General features: G+C 43.9%; 1 protein-coding gene across 1 annotated transcript in view; it reads left to right on the plus strand.

Annotated features, from left to right (window-relative positions):
• The window catches only part of DOCK2 (dedicator of cytokinesis 2), a 417,518-nt gene that overhangs the window by 174,349 nt on the left and 230,044 nt on the right, over positions 1 to 13,125 (plus strand). The gene's annotated exons all lie outside the window — the stretch shown is intronic.

A 13,125-nucleotide genomic window follows, 5' to 3' on the forward strand; every position in this document is an offset into this window, starting at 1 on the left:
TGAAAGGATTTTTGTCTGTTCTGTTCATTTGTATCTCCGGACCCTACAGCAGTGCCTGGCATGTAGTACTTGATAAATACTTGTTGAACGAATGAGTGAAAGGATGAGTGACTGAAGGGGTGAAGGAAAGAATGAAATGTACCAGGCAGGGACTCTAAAGTTTAATGAAGACAAGTAGTACTCAGCTTTGATTGACTGACACCATGTGGGATTAGCCATACAGCTGCTAGAACTCCCAACTTCTTGAGAGAAGCTAAAAATCCCCATACTTTATGTGAAATTTCCTGATGTTGAAGTGTTGGCAGCTAACTAAAAAATATTTATAAACATTTTATGATCCTCAAACAGCTGGATTCAGCTCTCAGAAAGCCAGTTTGGGATGTCTGCTTTAAACTGGTACAGTATGAGCCTGTTTGGGGAAGTTGATGTCAATAACTATAGTCCTGCTTCATGGTTACAGAACTTAACATGCTGAGTGTTTATTCTAACAGTAGCTTGGCAAGGATTTGATCTCTAGAAGCAGCCAAGTGTACCAGTCTTCTTTATACCCATTTGGTTCTGTCTACTCATGTCAGTGCCTGGTTCCTTACTGTATATTACGTACATTTAAAGGCGTGGTGACATCCTTAGAGGGCACCAGCAGTACTGGGGACTCCTGCCTTACTGGTGCAGAGAGCCATGTACATCATTCTCTGTTGTTTGTCTTACTGTCCTTCCACCTTAAAAGCATCACCATTTCTTATTCAGTTATAATCTTCCGTATCTGCAGTTCCCATCATGCACCTTAGATAAACACTTTATGACCTCCCTGATCTTTATTCCTTCTCTTTGAAGCCAGACCTAAAGATGGTCATCCATCCATTTGGCTCATTCCATCTATAGCAGGCTCTTAACTCTCTGTCTCTCCTTCAGAGCAGTGATTCTTTAAAACAGTGCCTGGATCATAGAAGGCGCCAAATAACTGGTGTCTATTATTATTATTTTCCTTTCTCTCTGCTACAGTGTGTCTCTCTGGCCCTTTGCGTTATCGACATAGTCAGGCGAGCATAGTTTGGCCCTCTTTCACGCTGAGACTTTTATCTGATGCTCTGTCCTGGTTGCTTGCCCTTCCAGTGCACACTGCACACTGTTCATCTTTGCCAGGAAACTCCCCTACTCTAGAATGTTCAGCGGCTCCCCACTGTCTACCAAATTAAGGCATAAATGCACTAGTCTGGCCATTCGTAGCTTCTGGGATCTGGCTATAGCCAAAATTTATAGCCTTTTCATCTACTTTTCTCCAAATATCCAGCCAAAATGGATGTCTGCATATTGCCTAAACATGCCTGGCACTTTTTCACTTTCATGCTGCTTTCTTTGTCTGGAATTCCTTTATGTGCCATCTTAATCTGTTGAAATCCTATCTAGTCTTCAAGGTCCAGCAGAACTATACTCCCTTATAAAGCTGTCCGAATCTCACCAACCTGGTTGAGATCTCCCCATCTCTTCTAAATCACACGGCTGTCTCATCTTTTTTTTTTTTTTTAACAGTTTCATTGAGATATAATTTAAATACTTTAAAATTTAACCATTATAAGCATTCAGTTCGATGAGTTTTTATAATGTATACAGTGTGCAACCATAGCCAGGATTCAGTTTAGAGCACTTTTTTCACCTCCAGAAGTTCTGTCTGCAGTCCCTCTCCGTCTCACTCCTACCCCTCCAGCCCCACCCCAGCTACGTCAGCAGCCGCTAATCTACTTTCTGTCTCTATAGATTTGCCTTTTCTGGAGGTTTCATGTAAGGGAAATCAGATAATTTGAGGCCCTTTGTAGCTGGCTTTTTTCTGTAGCATAATGTTTTTGAGATTCATCCGTATTTTAGGATGTTTCAGTACTTAATTCCTTTTAATTGCTGAATAGTATTACACTGTATGAATATATCATATTTTGTTTATTCATTTTCAGTTGATAGGTACTTGAATTGTTTCCGATTTTTGGCCATTATGAATAATGCTGCTGTGAACATTCACATGCACATTTTTTGTGAACATATTCTAATTTCTCTCTCATAGGAGTGGAATTGCTTGGGCCTGTGGGAAGTGTATGTCTAACTTTAGAGGACGCTGCCAAACTGTCTTCCACAGTGTTTGTACCATTTTACTTTCCCACCAACAGTGTATGAGTGTTCTGTGTTTATCTACATCCTCACCAACGCTTGGTATTGTCAGTCTTTTGGATTATAACCTTTCTAGTGGATTCCTAACAATTCTAGTGGCATCTCAGTGTGGTTTTCATTTGCATTTCCCTGATGACTAATGATGTTGAGCGTCTTTCCATGTGCTCTGCCTCTTTTTTTAAGTCATTTTTATCTGTGAACTTGACATATATAGCTCCTCTCTTGTACCATAAGGCTTAGACCTATCTGTAAAATGGGGGTAATGACAGACCTTCCTCACAGAGTTGCTGTGAGAATTAATAATACATGAGAAGCATTTACACATGTGTTTCTTCTACATAATATTCATGTGTTTATTCATTCAGTATTTTCTGAGAACCTTTTATATACTCAGTGCAAAGGCTCAGAAATGAGTTAGACGTGGGTCTGTGCCCACAAGAAAACCATGACCTCCAATGGGATGCCTCTGAAGTATCTCAAACTCACTGTATCCCAAACCCAACGCATCACCAGCCCCCTGGAGCCTACTCCACACTCCCTGTGTTCACGATCTCAGCTTATGGTACTGGCATCCTAGAACTAAGGAGCTGCCCTTGACCCCTTCCTCTCACTCGCCCACTGCCGCTTCCAACCACCTACTAAGTCCTGCTGGGTTTTTTTTTTTTCGGTACACGGGCCTCTCACTGCTGTGGCCCCTCCCGTTGCGGAGCACAGGCTCCAGACGCGCAGGCTTAGGGGCGGGCCATGGCTCACGGGCCCAGCCGCTCTGCGGCATGTGGGATCTTCCCGGACCGGGGCACAAACCCGCATCCCCTGCATCGGCAGGCGGACTCTCAACCACTGCGCCACCAGGGAAGCCCCAGTCCTGCTGTTTTCAGCACATCTGACCTCAATGCCTCCCCACCTGGCTCCCCACTCTGCTCTCAGAGTCTCTGTACACGATCAGTCATCAGGCTTGCCATACTTAGTCCCTTGCAAGGTGATTTTCTGATTTTTGTGCTCATGTCCCCTACGTTCTGTGGACCCCCTTGAGGGCAGGGATCACATTTACTGGTTCTTTTATCCTTATCGCCCAGAGGGTGCCTGGCTTACTGTGGATACTCAATAAATGCTTGTTGAGCGAATGAATGAGTGAAATACTCCCTGAAAATGTGGTGCTGTACCATACCTTCATAGTTTTGTACATGCTTTTCCCTCAGTTTAGATTGCTTTTCCTTCTTCAAGGAACACTGTTACTAAATACCAGGAACCCACATCTCAGGGAGTGTGGGAGAAGTGTAAGGAATTGCCTGCTTAGACTTTCCCTGCCCCGGGGCTGATTCCAGGAGCCTTGCAGACGTTCTAAGCTGCAAGCTGTGTCCTTAGTCTGCATGACTCTTGGGTTTGCTGCTGTAATTACAATGATAAGAGTGCTGAGTGGGGAGTACTAGAGGTATGTAGCAAGCACACCTCACTAGGAGCAGGGATGTGCCTGAACTAGAAGGAAGAAATAAACAGGTCTTTCCTAAGATTTGGCTTCATTTTCATAAAATGGGCCTTTCCAGCAATTCTTAGAATAGAACTAGCTCATCCAAGTTAAAGAAAATGATGTTGGAAAGTAATTACTCAGAGGTCAGGGGTCCCTGTCTTAGTGCTGAAGGCCCCAATTTCATTTCAAACTGAAATCTGGCAAGGAGGAGAGATCCCCATTCCAACCACCACCTTTAACTTTCCAGATATGATTTTTATTGGTTAGTTTCATTACTGTGGAACATTAAACAATCAATATTTATGGCAAACACCAGACGTGTCTAGTTCTTCTGCAATCCCAAGAAGGCCCGATTGGGTGTAGGGCTGGTTGTTCTCGTGTCATTATGTGGGATTAAATAGTGACTTTTTTTCTTATTTGTAGGAGTAGAAATGTTGTGATAAAAGGTATTAAAATTACAGGTACCATAGGGCTAGGATGGATTGATTCTTGTGCACAGCACATTGTAATTATCATTTGCTGGAAATAGCCATTCCTGATTTTTTCTGTAGATCGTCTGCCTGAACAAGGAAGTGTTGGTGGTGACAAATGAGCAGAAGGAAAGTTTACAAAAACAAAAAGCAAAAAACTTTTTACATGACTGCTGCCCTGTCTTCCTTTCTTTGCCAGAGTCTAATGTATCAGATAAATGTTTGTTTACTTAAATGACCAAGGATTTTTGACTCTGATGATGAGAAAGGCAGACATTTTGGATAAGGGAGAGCCGGCGAAAGTTTCCACACTCTAGACCTTGGTTTCTTCTGTGTAATGAACTGTATCATTTTTGAGATCTTTGTCATGTATGTAAATTTTCTAATTTGTCCCATGCCCATTCTCTTTCCCTGCCTCCCAAGGTCCTGAGTCAGGGAGAGAAAATAGATTTCACTTTATGTGCCAGCTCTGGCGGGTTCTCAATGGCTGCCCGTTGCACTGTGTTGAGAAAGATTCCGGGGCTCCATCTTGGCTCGGTAGAAAGAAGTGCTGAATTGATTAGTGATGTCTGTCGTAAGCATAAGATTGGAAAACAGTGACATATGCAAGATTCTTGCAAATATTATGTATTGACTGAAGTTATTGGTGTTTTTTTGGCCCAATACAAACACTCTTGTAAAACCAGTATTCCCTTTCACATATTCTTGGTTCCTTTAAGAAGGTAGTGGTGTCCGAGCAGACACGTAATGGAAAAAGCCAGTAATCTGAGAGCTTGCATTTTTACCAGGGAATGGTTTCTATGTGCTACGGTCATATTTTATCAAGTGTAAGATGCACCATGATTTTATGCTCAGATTACGAAGAGAATATGCTGCCAATTAAACTGCAACACAGTGGTTTATTATTACACTGGTTGTACTCTTCAGAGATTGTTAAAAAACAAAAAAGTAAGTTTGACTGAGAATCCCTGTTGTATGATGGAGCTCATCTTTGAGTCCTCACAGGTAAGTGTCATCCTCTCCCATTGTTCAGGATAATAGACTGACTGAGCTTCAAAGGATGGAAGCATCCTGGCCGAAGTCACACGGCTAGTAGCAAGACGGGCTGTGAACCCAGGGACGTCTGATATCAGACCATGTGTACTTTGTGCTGTCCCATAGGTCTCAGAGTGTGGGGGGAAACGTCCAAGCTTGTTTGCACAGGTGAGGGGGGTTGTCAGGGAACCCCTCCCTGGCCGATGAATCCTGCTGCTGTCTGCTCTAGAGAAGGCCATCCCCTGCCTCTGGCCTCCCTGGCGCTGGGGATGGACAGTCCCACAGGCAGAATCAGGGAACCTGAGCACTGCGAGAAGTTCTTGGAAGGGAAACAAACTGGTAATTTTGCTGAAATTGGGATCTAGCTTTTATTTCAGGTAGTTAAAATAAGCCTCTGGGTGATACATTTTGGGCCTAATTACCCCAGTTTTCGCAGAGGAGTCTACTGAGTGATTAAATAAAAGTAAATGCAGTTGGCACGAGGCCAGCTCCAGAATTTCAGAGCCATTTATTCAAAAAGGAAAAAAACACGTGGGAATCACCCCACCCTCCATTGCTTCACCTCATAATAGCACTGAAGACTCCAGAAAATGCCTGAGTCATCAGAGAGCCAGGGTTTCAAAGCTCTGACTTCACTTCCCAAATGACAGATAGCCCACCTGCCTGACCACTCTATGTCACTGTGAGCCCAAAGACTCAGGAGGCCTCTGCAGGGGCCACAGTGAGACAGTGCCAACTCCACCCACATCCAACCCCATCCCATGGAGAGCACGTGTGAGGACAGTCTAGGACATGAGAAGGTGGGGTTCCCAGCCAGAAGTGGTCGGTTGACCCCTGACCTTCACTACGTGTCTCAACACCTTGTTCAGAAAACAGTGTTCATACTAAAGCTCTCACTTATTGAGCAGATATCCTGCTTTCAGGCAGAAGGCTAAGTACGATATGTGTTTGACATCACTTAACCTGCATCAGGTACTCACATTTTACATATGAGATAACAAGCACAGGAAGGTTATGTAACTTGCCTATAATCACACAGCTTGTTCGTGGAAGAGCTGGAATTTGAACCCAAGCAGTGCCATTGCTAGAGTCCCTGTTTTTAAATAGTATATTATGCACTCCTGCACTATTAATACCTTAAATTACTATTTAGGCATCAAGTATTTTAAAGATAATAATGAGCACCTTAAACCCAGCTATGGCCCTGCCTAGACTGTGGAATCTAATGGGATGACCTGTATAGTAACTTTCAGAAACCTATAAGATGGCGTAGAATTTTGGTGGTTTTATGATGACAGTGATATCTTTAGGATCAGGCTCCTCAATTCTGGTAATTGAACCAAAACAACCCATAAAATCTGAAGAACTTTCTGTCTCCTTGAATGCTGGTGCTTATGAAATAGCAGGTTTTACAGAAGACGACACAGCTAGAATGGAGACATGGAGATTCTAAAGCGTTCTGGAAAGAGAGGTAGTCTCCTCCTTCCACATCCAGCTCATCTCCGGGTTCTGTTTGTTCTAGGTCTAAAGGCCTCTATCCAGGCGCTTCTCATTACCATCGATGCCACTAGCCTGTGTCTGGCCATGACCATCTCTCACTGGTACCCTGCTACGTCTTCTGATAAGACACACTGCCTCCGCTCTCGTCCCTTTCTAATTCTTCACACTGTGGCCAACACGGCCTTTTAAAGTAGCACTTTCTTGGAGATAAAGCATCAGTGGCCCCACAGTGGCCAAGGATGAAGGCCCAGGTGCTCACCATGGCTTTCAGGGCACCCAGTCTAGGCCTGCATCTTCTCCCAGTGCCCCTTACCTCACACACTTGTGCCAACTCAAGGGAACTGCTCTGTTGGTCCCAGAATGCTCTTTTCCCCCTCTGCATCCCCCTGCACACCATTCCCTCTGTCTAGAACATACCCCTCCTAACTTTCCTTCCAAGACCTTCCGCCTTGCAAACTCCTCTTCGTCCTTCATGTCTTGAGCCACATTCCACTCCACCAAGTTGGGATCCCTCTGCTCTCTTCAACTTTGTGTACTCCTCGTACTGTCATGAGAACATCCTTCCTAGCAACTGCAGAACAATGCCTGTCTTCATCACTCCTGCGTTTCTAAGGACACAGTGGTTCCCTGGCATGCAGGATGATCTCAGTGAATACCTGCTGAAGGAAGGAAAGCTTTCTGCTGTCTATTTTATTTACATACAACCCATCATTCTTGTCCTTAACATGTTAAATGTTACTTGCATTACCCTTATACAAGTGTTACTGTTATTACCCTTGTGACATGATTAATCTAGGAGAATAAGGGAGGAGAAGAATTGTTATTGAATACCCAGACCAAATGGAAAGGAATGGGGGGAGAATGTATTCATACTCTTCAGAGGATGCATATGTCAATAATAACGTCAGTTAACATTTCCAGAGTGTTCGTTGTGTGGCGGAGATGGTACTTTGGGGATATGATCGCGTTTAATCTGTGAGGTTGACAAATATTATGATCCCCTCTCGAAGAGGAAACAGTAGTCAGAAGGCTTAATTAAGCTCCTTGTCCAGCATCACACAGCTGGGAAGGAGAAAGCTAGAGTCCATACCCAAATCTACAGAGTTTGAAGCTGACATCTTAAGCATTTCACTATACATATCTGGGAAATTGTTTTCCTGAGATGAAATTAATGAGAGAAAATTCCTGAGAGAGAGAGAGAAGAGTAAATATGTGTGTATGTTTGTGTATTAGAGGGGGATCAGGTTAAGAGAGAAAATAAACATTATACAAGAGACCTGAAATTCCAGTTGGTAACCGAAAGATGGCGTAAGGAGCTTGGGGTAGCTTCGTTGCTGCTGGATATGGCCACGTGCATGGTGCTTATAGCCAGTGAGTGGGGAAGCTTTGCTTTAATAAGGGTTTCGGTAATTGTATATCAAGGAATTCTTGGCCTAAAATATATAGGCAAAAAGTGGATTAGTATCTCAACTTCCAAGGAACCCATAGCATATATGGGCAGAAGTCAGGTGATCAAGGTAGATTTTGCAGAACTGGGTCTAGTTCTTGAATGACATGAGCAGTTTGACTAGGTAGAGAGGAAGGGTTAAGGGATTGTAAGAGGGAGCAGCATTTCTTGCCTTACGTCCATCTCCTGGTCTGTGAAACCTCTCATTCCTGAAGACCATCTTTCTTCAGTGACCTCACTGTCCTTTGTCCATTTTTCAATTACAGCATTACCCTTGTCATCGTGGAATTTTCTCTTTACCTACCTAGGTTTCACAGTGGACTAAGATCCTTGAGGAAAGGGACTGTGTCCTCCTATCTTGGAGGTTCCTGTCCATCGGCCCAGGGCGTGGCATGTGGCAGGCGCTCATCCAAGCTGCAGGAGTGAGTGGAAAGAACAGAACTAACTGAAAGAAAGACAAATTTAGCTTTAAAAGAAAAAGTTTAGCTTTAAAAGAATTCTGATTTTAAAAAATAAGATGAGAAAAGATTTATTTCATGCTAGGTTTTCCCTTAAGGATCTTTTTTTTTTTTTAATATAAAATTCCCAAATACCTTACTACCCCTGTGTGGTAGCATTCTTTTAGACAAATCACAGTTTGAGAGCTGGAGCATACAAAAGCCAGCTTCATCTCCAGACTTTCCTTTTGTTCCATGATGAGTCACAGAGATGGGAATGATGAAGTTCCTAAATGTTTTTTTTTTTCTTTTTTTTTTTTTTTTTTCTTTTTCTGTACGTGGGCCTCTCACTGCTGTGGCCTCTCCCGCTGCGGAGCACAGGCTCCGGACGCACAGGCCCAGCGGCCACGGCTCACGGGCCCAGCCGCTCCGCGGCATATGGGATCCTCCCAGACCGGGGCACGAACCCGTATCCCCTGCATCGGCAGGCGGACTCTCAACCACTGCGCCACCAGGGAGGCCCCCTAAATGTTTTAAAAGAGCCACTGCATTCTTCCTAGTCCACCTCATCGAGCAGGCCTCTGGTACAAGGAAAGAGAGCGCTCCGAGATAATAAACATGCTGCTGCTGTGACAGTTTCACACGTGGCTCAGTAACGTGTGCCTTGTGGTTCTTCAGGGGAGGTGAGCTCAGACTCTAGAGAGTCTGGGGCCTCCACTGGCCACCCAGGGGCTGCTGTTGTTAGCACCCAGAGAGGGAGAGGCAGAGACGGAGTTTGGGTATCATACAGTTAGTACTAGGACATGCATGACCAGTGCGTCGTATCCTAATGAAACTGCCTCCAAATATCTCAGTGCCTTTTGGCTTCTGTTAGTGGAGCTGGACAGATCTGACTTTGAACAAGTAACTTGAAGTGTGTCTTAAAGGTTAGACTCCACTGTGTCTTCTGTCCTGTTTCCTGGTGCTAGAAGAGATGCCAGTCTTTTCTTGTCCTGGGTGGACTTCGGAAACTTTATTTATTTATTTTTAACATCTTTATTGGAGTATAATTGCTTTACAGTGAATGGTGTGTTAGTTTCTGCTGTATAACAAAGTGAACCAGCTATACATATACATATATCCCCATATCTCCTCCCTCTTGGTGTCTGTCTCCCATTTAGGCATTGATGAGCACCCTCACTCCCAGCATTTCTTTCTAAGGGCTGTGGGGGGTTGGGGCACAAGTTATGGAGTTTGAAAGGATTTTGCTGGCTGGGAACTGGTCCTCTTTTTCTCAACGGGTGAGGTGACCTTATTCCATAGCTAGGAAGTCTCTTTACTTCACAGTTCTGCTCCTCAGTTTCCATGTCTGTAAAATGGGGCTAGTAATAGTTATTACTTGTCAGTTCCATGGTGAGGACTGGGTAAAAACCTATGTGTAAGGCTCGCAGCACGGAGTTTAACACATAGCAGACCCTCGGTAAATAAGAGCCATTATTTTTCCCCTTCAGTGCTACAGTCTTCTCCCTACTTTGACACAAGTGTTATGAGTCAGATTACAGGTTATTTTATGGTGTGACTTGGGATAGCACCTGGGTTTGTGCATTATTATTAAGCTGTTGCTACACCTGGGCTGTAAATAAAGCTCTCCCCAGCCCCCAGAGATGAAACCAACCACCAGATGTCTGCCACAAAGGCTTGAATCCCAGACAGGAAGGAGAAATCCCATCCAGAGGCTCCTTCCCTGGGAATGCGGAGGGAATGGAGCTGCCCACAGAGAAAAAACCCTGTTGGAACAACGGCGAATGAAACAGGCTTCCCTGCAGGTCTCCGTCCCGTCATCCATGCCAGGGCACTGGCCTTCTCAGTGACTCAAGGGAATCAATTCTGTCAAATGATCCTTCAAAATCAGAACCCACTTTTCTAGATTCATGCTACATTCTTAAGTGATGCATTTATGTCGCCATTAAATATTTATGATAATTTTTAATAACATGAAGATATTCTAGGACTTAAATATGGAGAAGGATTATAGAAATATAACAACAACAATAAGAAAGCCATCATGGTGCCCTGAAGGTCAAAGAGGGGAAGAAATTTGGCCCCTCACCAGAGACTCTGGATCTCTTAGAGGTCAGACCCAGGGACCTTGTTCGGAAGTTAAAATAATGTTGGTATCGTCTGCTTAAAGGACACATGATTTGTACATTTCTGTAGTTTTACTCTTTCTAAAATGATTCGGCTTTCCTTTTATGATCAGGAAAAAAAACCTCAAACACTATTTCTTTAAAAATAGGAATTAATGAGATAGTCAAACTTACTGAAGCATTTTCATGTATATAATTCCACTTTTCTTCTAACTAGCCTGTGAGGCCAGAAAGGCAGATGGTTTCCTTCTGAAGACAGAGGTGGGGGGTGGAGGTGAAGGTACTTGTTCAAAACTGTGCAGAAAATCGGGGGCTGAAGTCAGGACTCCTGGTCTTGTTCTGGTATGTCTTTCCACCCTGGATTGTTTTTCCTCTTAATGTGTCCATCTCCATATTTTCTCCCAATTCGTTCAACAAGCACGTGAAACATTTACGGCATCTCAGGAAATGTGATAAACACTTCGAGGGTCCCAGGGATACAGATGACAATTCCTATCCCCCAGGACTTCGCTTCCTGGTGGAGATGAACGTGAGGGGTTGACAAAAGAAATGCCAGGATAATATAAGCAGCAGTCTGGTCAAAGTACCATGAGTACTTGGAGGACGATGGAGTGACTAATCCCATGGCAGGAGCCGAGAATGATCAGAAAAAGTTGCAGAGAAGAGTTGACATTTAAATTGCAATTTGATGTCTGGCATAGGAGTGAAGAGCCCAAGCTCTCATGTTTGGCAGACCTTGCAAGAACTCCAGCCTTCACCATCTCATACTTGTGGACTTGGACAAATTACTTATCTCCCTCCAAGCCTCGATTATTCTTCTGGGAAATAGGGGTCGTCATTAGCTACCTTATGGTAATTTTCTGAGGAAAATATAAGATAATGGAAGCAAAACATTTGATAATAGCCCATTGTAACTTCAAGAAACCAGAGACTTTATTATCATGATTAGTAGTAATATGGCTACTATTCATTTATTCCCCCGAACAAAAATTATTTCCCATGGTAAATAGGTAATGGAACAGTGTCCCAGGTAGAGGGAACAGCGTGTGCTAAGCCACTGATATGTAATGTCCTCTGATGTTTTAGGAGGTGGCAAGGAGATGGTGCAGGGGAAAGTGGAGTGGTAGGAAGTTAGGCTGCACGTACTAGGTTGGAGTTGGATTGCAAGGAACCTTGTGCTATGGGAGGAATTTTATGCCCTGGATGGTGGTGGGCACAGTTAGAAAAGCTTGGAGTGGCATGGCCAGATATACGTCTTAGAGTGATCCCCAGGTAGCTGCGAGGAAGCTAGATCCAAGGGAGCTGGAAAACTGTAAGGAAAGTAGACTTTGAAGGCCAGTGAAGTGGTCCACATGAAACAGACAAGGGCTCATAAGGTTGAAGTCTTTAATTAAACAAAGACTTCCTGGACTTAAGACTTTACAAGGGGAGGAAAGAAGTTCCTACTCTCATGACATGTTACACAGAGTTGGGAAACAGGGAGAAAACTAGAAACAGCTATAATTCAAGACAGATAATCATCATAAGAGAATAACAAGGACAGCATTAAGAGGGTCAAAAGGAGGGGGGGCATGATATCCAGGTGGGTGAATCAGCAAAGGACATGTGCTTATTGTCAGAATCCCTCTCCCCCACCCCTCACTAGACTGTAGTAAGCTCTCTGAGGTAAGGGCTGCATCTGTAGTTTTCTTGCCTGGTACAGAGAAGGGAATCTATAACTGTTTATTGGAATAAAAGTGGTTATGGGCTGAGGTTCATGTGAGAAGCTTCCTTGGAGCTGGTTGTTGTGTAGTAGTGGAGAAGAGTGAGGGATCAGTTCCAGGAATTATGATCAGGTCCGGGGTCTGAGTTTGCAAATGCTGATGCTCTGCATGGCTTTGGTTTTGCTCTCTTTGATCCCTAATTACAGAAAGCATATTGTTTTTACCTTGAAACACACAAGCAAACGAAAAACAATGACAAAAACACATGACTTCTCTCGTGCATCACGCATATGGGAGCTCTGCACGTGGGATTAGGTTCAGTGGGGCTTGGTGTGCTTGGGGGAAGAGCTATGTGAACCACTCTTGATTTCAGCAGTTAAAATGACTCAGCCCGTTTGGGTCAGGAGGACGAAGGCTTTTCTATAAGCATAACCAGGGTATCACAACATGGCGTGTGCTACCTGGGGAACCAAGCCCAAGCACGGATGAGAGGTCACTGTGTTTGGCTGAAGATTTAAGAAATATATATTGAGGTTTTGCCAGGAGAAAAAATTATGGGTTTCATTAGAGTGAAATTTAATATACCATAGTTAGTTATGGATTCTGAGAATTCGTGAAAGCCATTCATGATAATAAAGCTTTTATTTGGGGCTTCCCTGATGGCGCAGTGGTTAGGAACCCGCCTGCCAATGCAGGGGACACGGGTTCGAGCCCTGGTCGGGGAAGATCCCACATGCTGCGGAGCAAGTAAGTCGGTGTGCCACAACTACTGAGCCTGCACT

This window comes from Mesoplodon mirus (assembly GCF_964341445.2).
Source record: "Mesoplodon mirus genome assembly, chromosome: 5".
Taxonomy (NCBI): domain Eukaryota; kingdom Metazoa; phylum Chordata; class Mammalia; order Artiodactyla; family Ziphiidae; genus Mesoplodon; species Mesoplodon mirus.